Source organism: Chiloscyllium punctatum, chromosome 50 (assembly GCF_047496795.1).
Source record: "Chiloscyllium punctatum isolate Juve2018m chromosome 50, sChiPun1.3, whole genome shotgun sequence".
Lineage (NCBI taxonomy): Eukaryota > Metazoa > Chordata > Chondrichthyes > Orectolobiformes > Hemiscylliidae > Chiloscyllium > Chiloscyllium punctatum.
This window is the reverse complement of record NC_092788.1, coordinates 9245058-9261035: the sequence shown is the minus strand read 5'-3', so window position 1 is coordinate 9261035 and position 15978 is coordinate 9245058. Positions and strand designations below refer to the sequence as shown.

General features: G+C 44.3%; 1 non-coding gene across 1 annotated transcript; it reads right to left on the bottom strand.

Moving 5' to 3' along the window:
* Nucleotides 1-223: 223 nt before the first annotated feature.
* trnan-guu (transfer RNA asparagine (anticodon GUU)) lies at nucleotides 224-305 on the bottom strand. Its single transcript has one exon. It is a non-coding gene; the product is annotated as a tRNA-Asn (tRNA).
* Nucleotides 306-15978: the final 15673 nt, after the last annotated feature.

The window sequence follows — 15978 nt, the reverse complement described above, 5'->3', positions numbered from 1 at the left end:
CGAAAAGAACGTTCACAGCAACTTGACTTGAAAAAGAAAATCGAGTTTTTATTCATTATGCCAACGCAACCAACATTACAATGCAGTTTAGTCAACAGGCTCAAACTATTCTTTGAGATTTTGTCATAGCGTCAATGCATATAAACTGAACATCAGAGTTTCGGTTTCAGTAGGACAGCTGTGATCAACTGGAAGCAACACAATTGAATGCCGTTGATAACAGCGACGAGAGTGGGATTCGAACCCACGCATGCAGAGCACAATGGATTAACAGTCCATCGCCTTAACCTCTCGGCCACCTCGTCATAGCATCAAGGCAAGCTATGAACTTATGAACAATTGAATTGCATAAATTAGGCTGAGCAGCAGATATTTCTCGCTGGTTTTGGTGAAATGATAAATAACACAGTACGGTTCAAATACGATGGTCTGGCCCCTGAGTTGTGGGGCAAGTGCACTCCCACTGTCACATTATGCACACAGTGATCTGAACAAATTTGAGGAAATGAATATGTAACAAGGTCTGTTGAATTCTGTGAAGATTTGAAGTCAACGGAATGAAGAATCCGAGACAGCAGGAGGTTTTCTTTCAATAAAGAGTTGGAGAGAGCTCTTAAGGATAGTGGAATCAAGGGTTATGGGGATAAGGCAGGAACAGGATACAGATTGAGGATGTTCAGCCATGATCATAATGAATGGTGGTGCTGGTTCGAAGGGCAGAATGGCCTACTCCTGCACCTGCTGTCTATTGTCTATTAAATTGCCTGTGAGGAATTGTTTTCCAGACTGGAGGAGAGTGCATAGTGCTCAATGTTATTATTTGGAACACCTAAGTTCCGCTCAGATGTTTTTGACACGCACTTGTGTACAGAACAGACAATTTCAAAACCCAAAATAAGGCTAAACTGACAATTGAATTCAACAATGCAAAAACCTTGATCTGTATTATTTTCCTGGGTCGTACGACACCAAGTCACTGTATGATCACAGCAACACCGTGAGCAAGTGTCAGAAGGAAAATGAGTGCAGTGCCAGAGCCCATGCTGGGAGCAGCAGGTGACACACGGGGAAGTGCATATCCTACAACAGGAACACTTCCTAAACAGCGGACTGCGGTGGAAGAATTCAGAGGGGGGTTATATTTTGAAATTTGATGCCAGAGACACAAAGGAGATCTGTCATTGAGTCTGTTCAAGATGAAGATTTTAAGATTTCTACAGATGCAAAACAAATAAAAAGCTCGTGAGTTAGTGAAGGCGAAAGATGAAATTGTACATTTCATCAATCTTTACAATGAGTACCTCACCACTTTCTTCACTCGGGGACAGAACCACTGGCGAAGAAGATCATATAATCCCCGTTACTAGCCATGGAATCAGAGAAACTCGGTTTCCCAAACGTTAAGGTAAAACCAGGAATGTGGAGGTAAGCATTAATGTGTTGCTCCTGTGCTGAAGGTGCACAGTATCTCTGTTTCAGTATAGTGGGGTGTGCTGTGCCGAAGTTTTAATTTTGAGCGTCACATGGAGCAACTTCAATTTATCGTCGAGTTGAGGGATACGGACAGAAGGTGATATTGAGCAAAGCCAAGTTTATGGGAAAATACCCGTGTTTGTGGATTGAGAAACAACCTTTTCTGGATAATGACTCCTTGATCAACAAACTTACTGCAAGTATCTAAAACGTGAACAGACATATGTGGAGAGAGAGCCGAAGGTGATTTTTCAGCAGATGCATAACGTTTCCCATGTGTACTGCGTTAAATTCCGGGAAAATAGATGTTGAACTGGTTTCATGTTACACAGTTTGTTGCAAAGTCACAAAGGTTGTTGCAATAATAAAAAAAATCACATTGACCGTTTGAATATTGTATTAGTCTGAGCGTATTTTAACTTAAATGGTGTGCTGCAGAGAAGTACAGAGGGTTAACAACACAAAAGGACAGAGTCTTCTTGGTGGATTTCTTGGGTGGAGTTAAGAATGTACGAAATATCCATAACAGCATGTCAATGTGGTCAAATCTTTAAAGTAGGTGTTGCGTCTCCAAGTGACGATTCAATTCCTACTCATTAGGTTAGCACTGCTGCCTCACAGCGCCAGAGACCCGGGTTCAATTCCTGCCTCGGGCAACTGACTGTGTGGAGTTTGCACATTCTCCCTGTGTCTGTGTGGGTTTCCTCCGGGTGCTCCGGTTTCCTCCCACAGTCCAAGATGTGCAGGTTAGGTGAATTGGCCACGCTAAATTGCCCGTAGTGTTTGGTAAGGGGTAGATGTAGGGGTATGGGTGGGTTGCGCTTCGGCGGGGCGGTGTGGACTTGTTGGGCCGAAGGGCCTGTTTCCACACTGTAAGTAATCTAAAATCTAACGTCTGTCTGCAGTTATTTTACGACATCAGCTCCATTTACAGAGTTTCACCTTGAACAATACGCCACACCTTACCAATCCATGAACTTGTTATACTGAGTCTTATTCAGTTGCACGTGTTCATGAAATGTCTTTGTGCCTGAAGTCAACAAATTCGAAATTGTTTTGCAACCACACTGACTTTCACTCAATGGTAAATTCTCTCCTTGCACGTTTGTTCGTGCATAATTTAACACACTCTGAAGTCAGCTTCTACGTTTTATTTCTGGAAAGTCGTTCACGATTTAAATAACTCTATTGAGTGGAAGAAACTCTCATCCAAACTTTTCTTAATCATTCACTAATGGTTTTCAAGCTCTAACGAAAGTTATTGATTCACTAGAAAGAGGGACTTTCCCCAATTTATTCATTCAAATCTCGCGTTATGTGAAAATCTCATTTGCTTTTTCAAACTTGCGTGTTTCTGCTCCAGCATTTCCAAATCTCGTGAACAAACTCCTTCATTCTTTCTATCATCCCGTTTGTATTCTTTCTGATAATTTTATGTTTCAGAAAACAACGTCACTTGGCTTTCTCATATCTTGCTATCCAGGAAACACCGTCTGTGCCCTTTCTAACTTCTTTACATGCTTTTGGTGGAGAATGAGGACAAGGATTACACACAATACTCCCACTGAGTGTTACCTCAAGGTTTTACAGTTACACTATGAACTCTTTGCTTTTTAAATATGACGCCTCTATTTATAAACTCCAATCAGGTAAATTACTAACTATCCAGTTCATGAACATCGTATCTATCACTTCCTTTATTCTTCCACGGAATGTCTGAAAGGTTTGTAATGCCAACATCTCTAAACCCCCGTTTCCTGAGTCAGTCTCAGCTATTTCTAAAGGCGACTGAAGTTCAAATACTTCATAGTGTGTTTCCCGTCATTCCAGTGCAGACTGGTTCTGGACAGCAAATGCCATCACCAAAGGCCACCGTGGATCTGAAATCAACAGTTTTCACATAGTAATTGTCGTAGCTATTGTGTATCGTATGTCCGTGTTCTTGTTCATCATTTCATGGGTCCCTGTATTGAATTCTACTGAACGACTAATTTGTGAATGGAGACATTCCCTTCACCACTTATTCGAAACTCAATGAAACATTGAAAGATTTTGCTCATATGCTTCCAGAGGACAGTCCTGCCATTACTGGGATGAATCGGTGAACATTCCCCACGTATCCTTAAAGGCAACGATGTCCTTTTCCATTTTAGGAGATCATTACGGCACTGAATCCCATGTGTGCGTTCATTAAAACCAAAACAGTTGCAGCAAGACTTTAAAACGAAGATTTTGCTATCTACTTGCATTGGTTGTCGCAAAAATTACATTCCATATTGTGGTATGTTTGTGGATGAAAGCACTTTCTGAATCTTGAGCCATTGTTTTCAGTTTTGTCAAAACGTTATCATTCGCTGTTCTCTCTTTCCCTTTCAGTTTCCCGTTTTATATCCCGTATTTTATCAGTTTATCTTAAGTTTTCAATAATTTCAATCAATCTCGCTCCTGATTACCAATCCGAGAGAATGCCACAATTTTGTCAATTTATATGCAGTGCAGCTGTAGGGCGCGGTGACCAAGTGGAAAGGCATTGGTCACGTGAACCAAATAAAAGGAGCCGGCTGGTGGAATCTGGCCGTTCCATCACAGTCATATTTAAAAATTTAACGTAATCTTCAGCCAAATCATCCTGGCAGAAAATAAGAAAACAAAAATGAAAAAATTGCTGATGTTGAAAATCAAACAAAAACAGACGTTGCTGGAATATTTCAGGACGTCTGGCAGCATCTGTGGAGAGACGGACCCAATGGATGTGAAACGTTAACTGTGATTCATCTGCACAGATGCTGTCAGCTCACCTGTGATTTTACAGCAATTTCTGTTTTTGTTTCAGATTGGCAGATTTTGTCACAGTTCATGAGAATAGTGCTCATTAGAATCAGAGACTGCATGGACCTGGTAGTGTGAAATGAGACAGTAATAATGAATGAGTGGAGAGTGTTGTACTGGAAAAGCACAGCAGGTCAGGCAACATCTGAGAAGCCGGAGAATGGACGATTTAGGCATAAGCCATTCATCAGGAATAAGGCTTGTGAGTCGGGCAGAGGAACAAAGCTGAATCCAGGTGCCAACTCGCAGACACCTCCTCCTGCAGACCACGATCACAAACTCTCCTCCCCTCACCTAACCATCATCTCCCAGACCATCCACAATCTCATCACCTCTGGGCATCTCCCATCCACAACCTTCAACCTCATTGTCCGTGAACCGTGCATTCCCCGATTCTACCTCCATCCTAAGATTCACAAACCTAACTGCCCCAGTCGACCTTTTGCTTCATCCTGAGCCTGTCCCATCCGCATAATCTCTTCCTATCTCGATACAATCCTCTCTCCCCAATTCAGGGAATGCCCACTTATATTCGTGACACCCCTAAGCACTTTACCTCCTCCAAGAACTTCGTTTCCCTGGCCCTCAACGCGTCATCCTCACTGTGGACATCCAGTCCCTGTACAAATCCATCTGCCTTGACAGAAGTCTGCAAGCCTTCCATTTCTTAATCTCACACCATCCCAACCAATCCCTTTCCACCGACATCCTCATCCATCTGGCTGAACTGGTCCTCAAAATCAACAACTTCTCTTTCCAATTCTCCCACTTCCTCCAGCAAAACTGGTAGCCATGGGCTCCCGCACAGGACCTAGCTATGCCTGCCTGTTTGTCAGATACGCGGAACTGTCCATCTTTCGCAGTTACACAGGCACCATCCTTCACCTATTCCTCCGCTACATTGATGAATGTTTGGGGCCACTTGGTGCTCCAACGAGGAATTGAATAGCTCACCAGCTTTACCAACACCTTCCACCCCGAACTCAAATTTATCATCTTGGCAACTTCTCTCACATTCCTGGACCTCTCCATCACCAACTCTGGCGACTGACTAATTACAGACATATTCGACAAGCCCACCGACTCCCACACATATCTAGACAACATCTCCTCCAACCCTATCTCGTGTAAGAACGCCATTCCTTGACCCAATTCCTACACCACCAGCACATCTGTCCCCAGGATGACCAATTACACCTCAGAAAGAGCCAGTTGGTCTCCTTCTTCCACGATCACAAATTGCCTTCCCACGTGGTTAACAGCGCCCTTGAGTTCATCACCTCCATTTCACACACCACCACCCTTGAAGCCACGCATCTCAACTCAACAAGGATAGAACCACCTGGTGCTCACCTTGCACCGCATCAAACTCCGCATAAACATATCATATTCAGCCACTGATGCCACCTCCAGACACCACCACCAGAGATAAATTTGACTACCCAGCCCTGCCAACATTCCGTAAAGACCATTCCCTCCATAACCCGCTCTTCAGGTCCACACATCCCCACACCAGCCCACAACCCTCTCCTGGCACATTTCACTGCCACCAAAGGAAGGGTGAAACTAGCACCCACACCACTCCCCTCATCTCAGCCATGGCCCGAATGGATCATTCCACATCCATTAGAAATTCACCTGTACAGCTACCAATGTCATCGACTTAATCCGTTGCACCCAGTGTGGTCTCCTCTACATAAGGGAGACAGGAAACCTTCTTGCAGATCATTTCAGAGAACATCTCTGGGACACTCGCACCCACTAACTTCACCGTCCCGTGGCTGAACACTTCAACTCCCCCTCCTACCCCAACAAAAACATACAGGACTTGGACCTCCTCCACTGCCAAACCATTGCCATCCAACGCCTGGAGGAGGGACGCCACACATTCCGGCTTGGGACCCTAACACCACAGGGGATAAATGTGAATTTGAACAGTTAGCTCATTTCCCGTGGCACCATCCTCTCGACCCATTCCATCACTGCTATTTCTGACCTACTTTCTTCTCCCTCCTATTCATCCATCTATTGCTTTCCAGATATTTCCCCTCAACCCCACACCATTTCCATTTATCTCTCAGCCCCGACTCATAAGCCTTATTCCACATGAAGGGCTTAAGCCTGAAACCTGAATTCTCCTGCTCCTCGGATGCTACCTGATCTGCTGTGCTTTTCCAGCATCACACGACCAACTCTGATCTCCAGCATCTGCAGACCTAACTTTATCCTTGGAATTATCAATGACGTTAGAGTGAATATATCCCTCGATTGCAGTGTTCACAGTGTGACTGAATTTTCCATTTATTTTCGGTGAGGGCAGGCTTGATCTGAGACGAGCGCTGAACATCTTAACAACGGGAATGGTATCAGATAGCGAAGTTAGGGCGGACTGAAGTGAAGTGGAACGTTCTGTCAGAAGATGGGTCAGTTGAACTGCTTCACATCACCCAGACTGTAAAAGACACGCAGAATGAGAAAATCAACTTCAGTGCAGGCACAATGACAGGTAAAGTGGAAACGAGACAATACAACACACTGAGGTGCAGTGGAATTATTTATGTAAAAGGATTCGATATATAATGTACAACTTTACACACGGATTGCCCTCACATTGGAAAAAGGGATTTCCTGCAGTATAACGGCGATATTTGCCTGTGACATCACAATGTTGAGAGACACTGACATAGTTTCTTCTGTAGCAGCGTGGCCTAGTAAAAGCATGATCATCCCATCAACCAGAATTCAATACTTCAAAGCTCTCCTCTGCGCTGTACAACTTATTTGCTGCTCCTGTAGTCAGATCTCAATCGCTTCACTGTGTATCTTCTTCTGCTTCCTGCTTCACGGAAACACTTGAAACGTGAACAAATCCACTTTCCACTTTCACCAATCTTTTGCAACTCCCGAGTTGGCACAGTTACGAGTGACCGCTTGGCCTTCTCGAGCGCTCTCACACTAGTATGATCTGAATGATAAAGTGGACTGTGTCTGATCGGCAGAATGTCCCCACCAGGACGGTGCTGTTTCTCCCATCCCCGGGGACTGAGCTGTCTCTATTGGCAGAGTATTCATCCATTCCCCTCCACTTGCAGGCATTATGAGGGGATGTAAAACGGATATGCTCTGAAGCTTACTCTTACGGGCACAGCCAGGCGCAAGAGAGCCACTGGAACTTAACAACTTTGACTGCTAACGTCCTCCAAATATCATTTATTTGACAGAGAGAGAAAGATGCTGAGCTGGTGGGAAAGAGGGAAATGGGCTGTGGACTCTATTCCCTCAGTAAAATTCAAATTAGTGCATTTTTGTGCTGCCCATTTGATGTTCAGAATCAATCTTCGCAGAACAATCCAGCAGAAAGCTTTTGTTTCAGATGCCTCGGTTTCTTTGCTGCAATCGAGTATCAGTTAACATCTGAGTCCCAACTGTCCCAGATGAAGTGACTCCGAATGAAACCCTCACTCACTGAGAACCATCCCCACAGCCAGGAGCTGCGGGGCTGCAGGCAGTCCAAAGCGAAAGGGAGGATTAAAAACGAGTCATTATTTCTCCCTCAGCCACTCTGTCACAGAGACAGAGAGAGGGACGGCAGAGACGGGTGACGTCATTCAGTGTCGACAGAAGCAAGAGTCCACGGTAAAGCTCGATCGCTTGCTTCTCTCTGAAATTATTCATCATCAGTGCTGCTTGTTCTAATAATAGGGAACTGTGTCTGTGTCGAAATGCTGTCTCCAACACACTGAAGAACGGCTGTTCATTTCACCGGAGGACCCTGCTGTGTGACACAGTGTGAGGAATAACTGTAAGGCGGTAAAAACAATGACTGCATATGCTGGAAACCAGATTCTGAATTAGTGGTGCTGGAAGAGCACAGCAGTTCAGGCAGCATCTGAGTAGCTTCGAAATCAACGTTTCGGGCAAAAGCCCTTCATTAGGAATTAACGCAGTGAGACTGAAGCGTGGAGAGATAAGCTAGAGGAGGGTGGGTGCGGGGAGAAAATAGCACAGAGTACAATGGGTGAGTGGGGGAGGGGATGAAGGTGATAGGTCAGGGAGTGGAGTGGATAGGTGGAAAAGGAGATAGGCAGGTAGGACAAGTCACGGGGACAGTGCTGATCTGGAAGTTTAGAACTAGGGTGAGGTGGGGAAGGGGAAATGAGGAAACTGTTGAAGTCCACATTGATGCCCTGGGTTTGAAGTGTTCCGAGGCGGAAGATGAGGCGTGCTTCCTCCAGGCGTCTGGTGGTGAGGGAGCAGCGGTGAAATGTTGGACCACGGGGCGGTGCGGTTGATTGGTGCGGGTGTCTCGGAGATGTTCCCTAAAAAGCTCTGCTAGGAGGCGCCCAGTCTCCCCAATGTAGAGGAGACCGCATCGGGAGCAACAGATACAATAAATGATATTAGTGGATGTGCCAGTAAAACGTTGATGGATGTGGAAGGCTCCTTTAGGGCCTTGGATAGAGGTGAGGGAGGAGGTGTGGGCGCAGGTTTTACAGTTCCTGTGGTGGCAGGGGAAAGTGCCAGGATGGGAGGGTGGGTTGTCGGGGAGCATGGACCTGACCAGGTAGTCACGGAGGGAACGGTCTTTGCGGAAGGCGGAGAGGGGTGGGGAGGGAAATATATCCCTGGTGGTGGAGTCTGTTTGGAGGTGGCGGAAATGTCGGCGGATGATTTGGTTTATGCGAAGGTTGGTAGGGTGGAAGGTGAGCACCAGGGGCGTTCCGTCCTTGTTATGGTTGGAGAGGTGGGGTCTGAGGTCGGATGTGAGGGATGTAGACTAGATACGTTGGAGGGCATCTTTAACTACGTGGGAAGGGAAATTGCGGTCGCTAAAGAAGGAGGCCATCTGGTGTGTTCTGTGGTGGAACTGGTCCTCCTGGGAGCAGATCCGGCGGAGGCGAAGAAATTGGGAATACGGGATGACATTTTTGCAAGAGGTACAGTGGGAAGAGGTGTAATCCAGTGCAAGACGTAGGGTGGGAAGAGGTGTAATCCAGTGCAAGAGGGAGGGTGGGAAGAGGTGCAACTGCAAGACGTCAGGTGCACGGTCCACAACACAACTGATTTCTCTCATCTTCGCCAGTGTATTCCCAGATCAGTCAAGTGACTTTGTGAATCAGGTCATAACAGACCGACAGAGAACAGCAAAAAAATTCCATAACTTCAAACGTATGTTTCCTCAAATGTATAAATGTGGCGCGTGCATCTATTTCAGATACCATTGAGTTTAAGGACGCAGAAGGTTCATCAATATGTAATGTGAAGAATGGAGCACTGTTATAGCGAAACACTGGCAGTGGCAGTACACACACTGGAAGCTGGAATTGTCATTGAGCAGAGGATGCTTTTCATTTATTAATTTCTGCATTATGCGCCCACCACGATCCCTCTGGGCCGCTCTGTTAGCGCTGACCACAGCAGTTTCCCGTAGTCTTCAGGTTTTTGTAGTATGTACCTTCGAGGATGACGTTAAAAGATCTTCACTGTTATTGTGTGATACACTGTGGCACAGATGTGTCCCGGCTGTGTCATTATAACCACTCTGTAACTTCCCCAATTCTGCTGTTTTATTGGCAATTTCAATCGAAATCACAACATATGTCACACTGCAGACTGAGGCCATGCAGCCCACCTTCGCTCTGCTGGCTCCACGCAATGAGGAAATGACTGTATTTTGATTGATTGATTGTCACATGGACCTCAGTACAGTGGAAAACGTTGTTTGAGATTGGGAAAGGCGGATCATAGTAATCAAGGACATGCAGATCACAGCGTGAGAAAAGCAAAATTTGACCAGACTCAGGAATTCAAGTTACTATGTATAGGACGTGCACTCAGCAAAATCCACATTGGCAAGATCAGCATTATTTCAAGTTAGACAATCCATTTCTCAGAGCAGCAACGGCCGAGAAGAAGCGGTTCTTGAACTTGTTTGTGTATGTTTTCAAGCTTTGGAATCTTTATCTGAACTCGATCTCATCGAAATCATATCTTCTCAGTCAAAAATGAAGTGGTGTGCAAAATTCCAAGGCTCATCCAAAATGTGAACCCGAGACCTCTCGCACGTACGTCACCTGTCTGAGGCAATATCACACTCGAAATAAACGATCCAGAACTGCGCCAGACGTGGTAACCATAAATCAGGTGACTTTTATTTGGTTAACTAAGGCTATTTCTGCTGTTTCAGAGTGAAAGAAGCACAGAGTTTCCATCACAGCTCCTTTCCATTTTGACTTGCTTCTCCCAGGAGGCTGTGCTAACTGTTTTCCCGGAACATGGCGGTCTTCATTGAGAACTGGACGGACTCATCTTCCATTGTCACGCAGTATTGGTGGAGAGCAGCTTGAATGGGGTCTTCAGCTCCCAATCAACCACGGGTTTGTGGAGCGGGGTAGGGGTCTGGCGGGAGTGGGAAGTATGGGAATTATGGAAAGGTGTAGAAAAGGGAGATCGTGCATGCACAAGAAATCATCTTCTTTTGGGAACTATTGTCCAAATAATGCCACCTGAGACAGATAGAAAATGCAGAACTGTAAGGAAAGAGTGAATCTCTCCCCATTATTCAGGAATAGTGTCTGTGCTTCTCGAAGTCACAGGAAGGCTTCTGCTGTCTGAATCAGCATGGGATGTTACTGCAGCGAGTCCATCGCTCACGCACCTGCTGTGTATATATTTTTCCACGTTGCCTCCAGTTCACATCAAAGATTTCACAGCTCACATCATCCTAGAGTGACAGGGCAGAGAGGGAAGCGTGTCAGACCATCATCTTAACACAACCTGGGGATAAATTGGATGTGGGAGAGCGGACGGTCTCGACTGGTTCCAGCATTTACAATCTTGGTCCGTGTGGTAACAAAAGCATGAAGCAGGAACTGTTTACCTTTCTTCTTAAAACAAGTAATTAAATTTTGAAGAGCGTAGATATCTCTTCCTGGTGTTCATGAAATGATCAAGAGCAGAATACGGTTCCCTGAGTATGGTCTGACTTCTGGGTTATGGGCCCAGGGCACTCCCACTGTGATATTCTGTTCACAAGATCTGACCACATGGAAAGAAATGACACAGTGACAAGATCTATTGAATCGGATTCCATGAAAAACAGAAGCCGATGGAATGAAGAGCGCCATGAGAGTGAGAATAAAACATTATATGTGAGGATGTTGCTTTCCAGTCTCGAGGAGAGTGCACAGTGCTGTTTCCAGGGGTCAATATCTGGATAAGTAAACTGAATCAGCATAGGCTGTTATTGTACTGCATCTTTTGTACAATGTTGCTAAAAGCACGGGCCTTTTGCATAGAGGGGACAACTTCAAATTCCTCAATGATGCAAAACACACAAATGAGATGAACAACAAAGAAACCGCAGAAACTCGTGCTACGCCATGGGGTAAACGCCCCTGCTCAATTTTCGCTCACATTCTCTCTCTGTCAATTTCCTGAGCCTGAGATATGAACAGTGAATAGGCCATGTTAATAAAAACTGCTCGGATCTCACAACGTCCGTATTTAATACGCCCCTACATGTATGTCTGACAACAGTCATTGATCCCTCACTGTGTTACTTCAGCACACGTAGAGAATAAATAAATATAAGAACAACAGTCACGTATGTGACCGGGATTTGACCCGATGCTGCTGCAGCCAATCGATTCAGCTGAAATTGAAATTGCTTCCACCTTTCCTGTGTCGGTAATAAGATTGCACAGCTTCATGGTGAGTTTTCATGCGTTGAAATGGACCCAGCATTCTTTCTCTGGTTGAAATGTACTGAGACATAAAGACATGGTGAAAGACACGGTAGAGTTTACTGGAATATAAAGACGTTAGGAAGGACACGGTCAGAGTTCACTTGATACAAAGTCGATGGAAAGAACAGACATGACGCTTTCTTTGAGATAACACCACGAGAAAAGGAAAGAGCAGATTTAATGGGAAGGTGGGACAGATAAAGAACCATGCGGGAGAAATCAGGAAAGACTTGGTTGTGTCTGAAGGGAGGTTATCCAGCTGATGTGACGTTGGTAAGAGTAAATCTGACGGAAATTCCTTCGTTTAGGTGAGTGGAAACTAAAGGTTGGAGCTTCAAAACCAACGGGGAATGATGAAGATGGTTGGAGCAGATTTTTTTTTTTATTCTGAGAATTATTGAAATCGGAGATGAATTTTCAGGAATAAAAACATTTTAGGAGCTGATTCCATTATATTTCAAAAATCGTGTGCAGACACACAAGGAGTGAATTTAACAGCGACAGAGATTCTGGGCTACCTAGGTGGCGAGGCAAAAGGGACATACTCTCGAAGTGGATAACATTCATCGGAAAGAAATTGCATAATACCTTCATCTGAAAATGTTAAGTATAAGAAGAGCTGCTGGCATTGATAGGTGTTGAAGCTCATTCTACATGATATATTATATATTGTAAATGCACTGAGCTGTTTGGTTTCACTCCGTATTGAATGGCAGTCGGTTAGCTCAGTCCGCTGACTAACTAGTTATGAGAAAAGTGAGACCAACAGCATGGGATTAATTCTCTCACTGTCTCAGGTTTGCATAAGGATCATCATCTACTCTGCTCTCCTGATCTGTAATACTATGGTGCCTCGAGTGAGTAAGATTTGGCCTGTCGATGTAAAACATCATTATCATTGCCACCTGTAGCCTTGAACATTTGGTCACAATCACTCGAAAGGAGAGTGAGTCCATTTAATACTCACTGATCTCCGCTTGAAAAATCCTGTGACAAGACTCGACCTTATCCCAGTTTGCACCCTCTGCTCCTCCCAACAGCAAAACTACTTGTTATGCTTTTGCCAGATTTACTGACAATATTCAAACTCCCCAAAGAGATAAATCTAACACTTTCGATTGGATAATGAGCTGTGCGTGTTTGCAGGAAATGGAATGATATGAAATGAGTTAACCAGACTTTCCCAGAATGTAATCAAGTGCAGGCTGAGCGATTTGAGAAAAGTCATTAAGCTAAAATTTCACCTCTGTTTCCCTATCCACAGATGGATATTCAACTGGGAAATATTTGTAGCTTTGCAGATAATAATTGACAGAAATGTGAAACTGGAGTTTTCAAATAAATGCTACTTTACTCAATATTGATTTCAATTGCGTTTTAGTTTGATGCGCTAATAACCCCATGTCAATGTCAGTAACAGCATCTTTAGATAAGCATTGAACTCACAACCGTGGCATTTTACACACCTTCAAGTAGCAGGCGCTAAACAATTGCGTGACTGAAGCCACAGACAGTAAGCTGGTCACATGTCCTACTCATACCTTAGGAACTTTAACTCAACTGCTCTACTTTTGCTGTGGTTATGAAATTAAAGCTAAAGCAGACGAGGTGAAACTGACATGGACCTGCGATTATTGAAGCATCGGGCTCAGGAAAGGGACACATAAAATATGCAAAATAGACTTCTTTGAAAAATGGGGTTCCGTTGGTTCCTGCGTTTTTAACAGACAATGTTACATTGCCGCTGACGCCAGACCTTTCCTTCGATCGGTTACAGTTCGAGTCGATAAAATTTCGCAACTTCCTTCTGAAAGTTCATGCTGGTAACATGAAACATACTGCATTTAGCAATAATCTTCACCATTCCTACATCCATGAACACGTTACACGGTTTCCATGAATACTGAGGATGTAAGAGTGTGACGCAAATTCAATTCCAGTTTAAATTGTAAAGTAGGAAGAATGCACAGTAAACCTCAGAATGTCAGAAATTCATGTACGTCTCCGTGTCCAGAACTGCAGCAAAACAGAGGGGTAATCTGTCCCTGAATCCCCACGTTTGCTTGCTCTCTGTGTTCAGTTAGAAACCTGTGTGAAGGAGTATGCAGTCTGACAGAGCGCCTGGGCGAATCCTCGATTGCCTGATCTAAAGCTGCAATAGGTGCGCTCCATTCTGGCTGTGAGAGCGGTGGGGTAAATGGGAGAACCTTGATGCTCCGTGGTGTAGATTCACATTTCTACATGTTATTGTTGAAAACCCTCTGTCAGAAACAGCACTGACAGAGAGGAACAGGAGGACGCTATTCCAAACACAGGTCCTACCCCGCCATTTGACATTGTCATGACTGACCAAATACATCAATATCTTTCCCCGGTCCATCCACAACAGCCTGTCACCCAAAGGGAAAAAGACATTTAAGCAATCGATAATGCCTGTGTCACTATTGGAGGGGAATGCGTTTGGAGGCAATGGGTTTCTGCACGAAGTTTGTAAGTTTCGTGGATTAGCAGTTGATTCTGGTCTGATCATGTTTCAATTGATATGATTTCGTCAAAACTCACCAACAAGGAGGTCAGAAATTTTCTGTGGTAAACAGCAATTTCAAGAACCGCAGACGACGGGAATTAACGATGAATCAGCAGAATAATAATTGATTCAGCTGAAATCTGAACTCCGATTCTGGTGGAACTCAAAACAACAAATTTTGTATGGCAATGTTAACAATGCTGTAGAAATCTCACGCGCTTTTTATTGCACCACCGAGCCGCGCTAGCCATAATTTTACTGTACTCAAAGTTGTGGTTGTCGTGGAGAAAATGTAATAAATCTCCAGGAGTTGTGGGGAGTTCTTCAAGGAGTAGATCTTTTAGTTGCAGACCAAAAACCGTGATACTCAGAAAGCAAATTCTTGAACGACCCCGAAACTCAGGAACCCTGGCTCTTTATACCTTTTCTTCAATTATATTTTTGTTAGCTTACCAGGATGCCCAACTGTGTTAGTCAGAATTATCTCACTCCAGGTATACAATAAACCATTATCGCTCTACTTCTGCCAATAGGCGTTTTCTATTGTCACGATTATGTATTTTACTGCCACCTCTGCTGCAATGATCTTCCAGCCCAGACTAACTGTCATGATTAGATTTTTAGCCACCACATCTGCCACAATGTTTTCCTTTCCCAAGCTGATTAGCTATTTAATGTCTTTTTTTCTGCTACAAGGGTTTCAAGCAGGCTGACACAACTATCAATTAAATATTTAAAGTCAAGTCCTAAATATTTATTGTCACGACTTGTCCCAACTTGCAATGATGATATTTAGCTGGCAAGGCTGACGTTGCTAATTGCTATTAACTCAGCCTGTCACAGTAACCGTTCAGCCCCAGTCTGACTCTGCTAATTGGTGGAGGAGCATTCCACACTTATCCCATCCAGCCACAGTGGCCCCATCCTGCCACAGTGACCTTTTTACTCGTGAAGCATTCCACAGACCCCTTGTAACAGATCGACAGTAATATCCATGCTTTTACCCTTCCCATGCTTTCATGCTCTGTACTTTCCGTACGGTGTTCGGACATTTGATCAGATTGCTGTTCGTCTTCGTCCCACTTTCCAGTATCTGGTCCTTATCCATGTGTGCTGTAGCTTCTAAATTATTCGGATAAATATTCCTGAAGTGTTTTGATGACTAATAGCATTACCACACGTTCAAATAGTGAGTTCCAATTATACAACACTCTCAGAATGAAAATGTTCTTTCTATAATCTCCTCTGATTATCCTCCCCCTTGCGTTTAACGTAGATCTATGGTTGTAAACACTTCCCATAATAAATTTATTCCTATAACACGTATCTATCCCCTTACTGTACTCCTTCATCTCTTCCTCACTCACTCTTCTCCGCTCTCAGATAAAGAGCCTGAGCTAA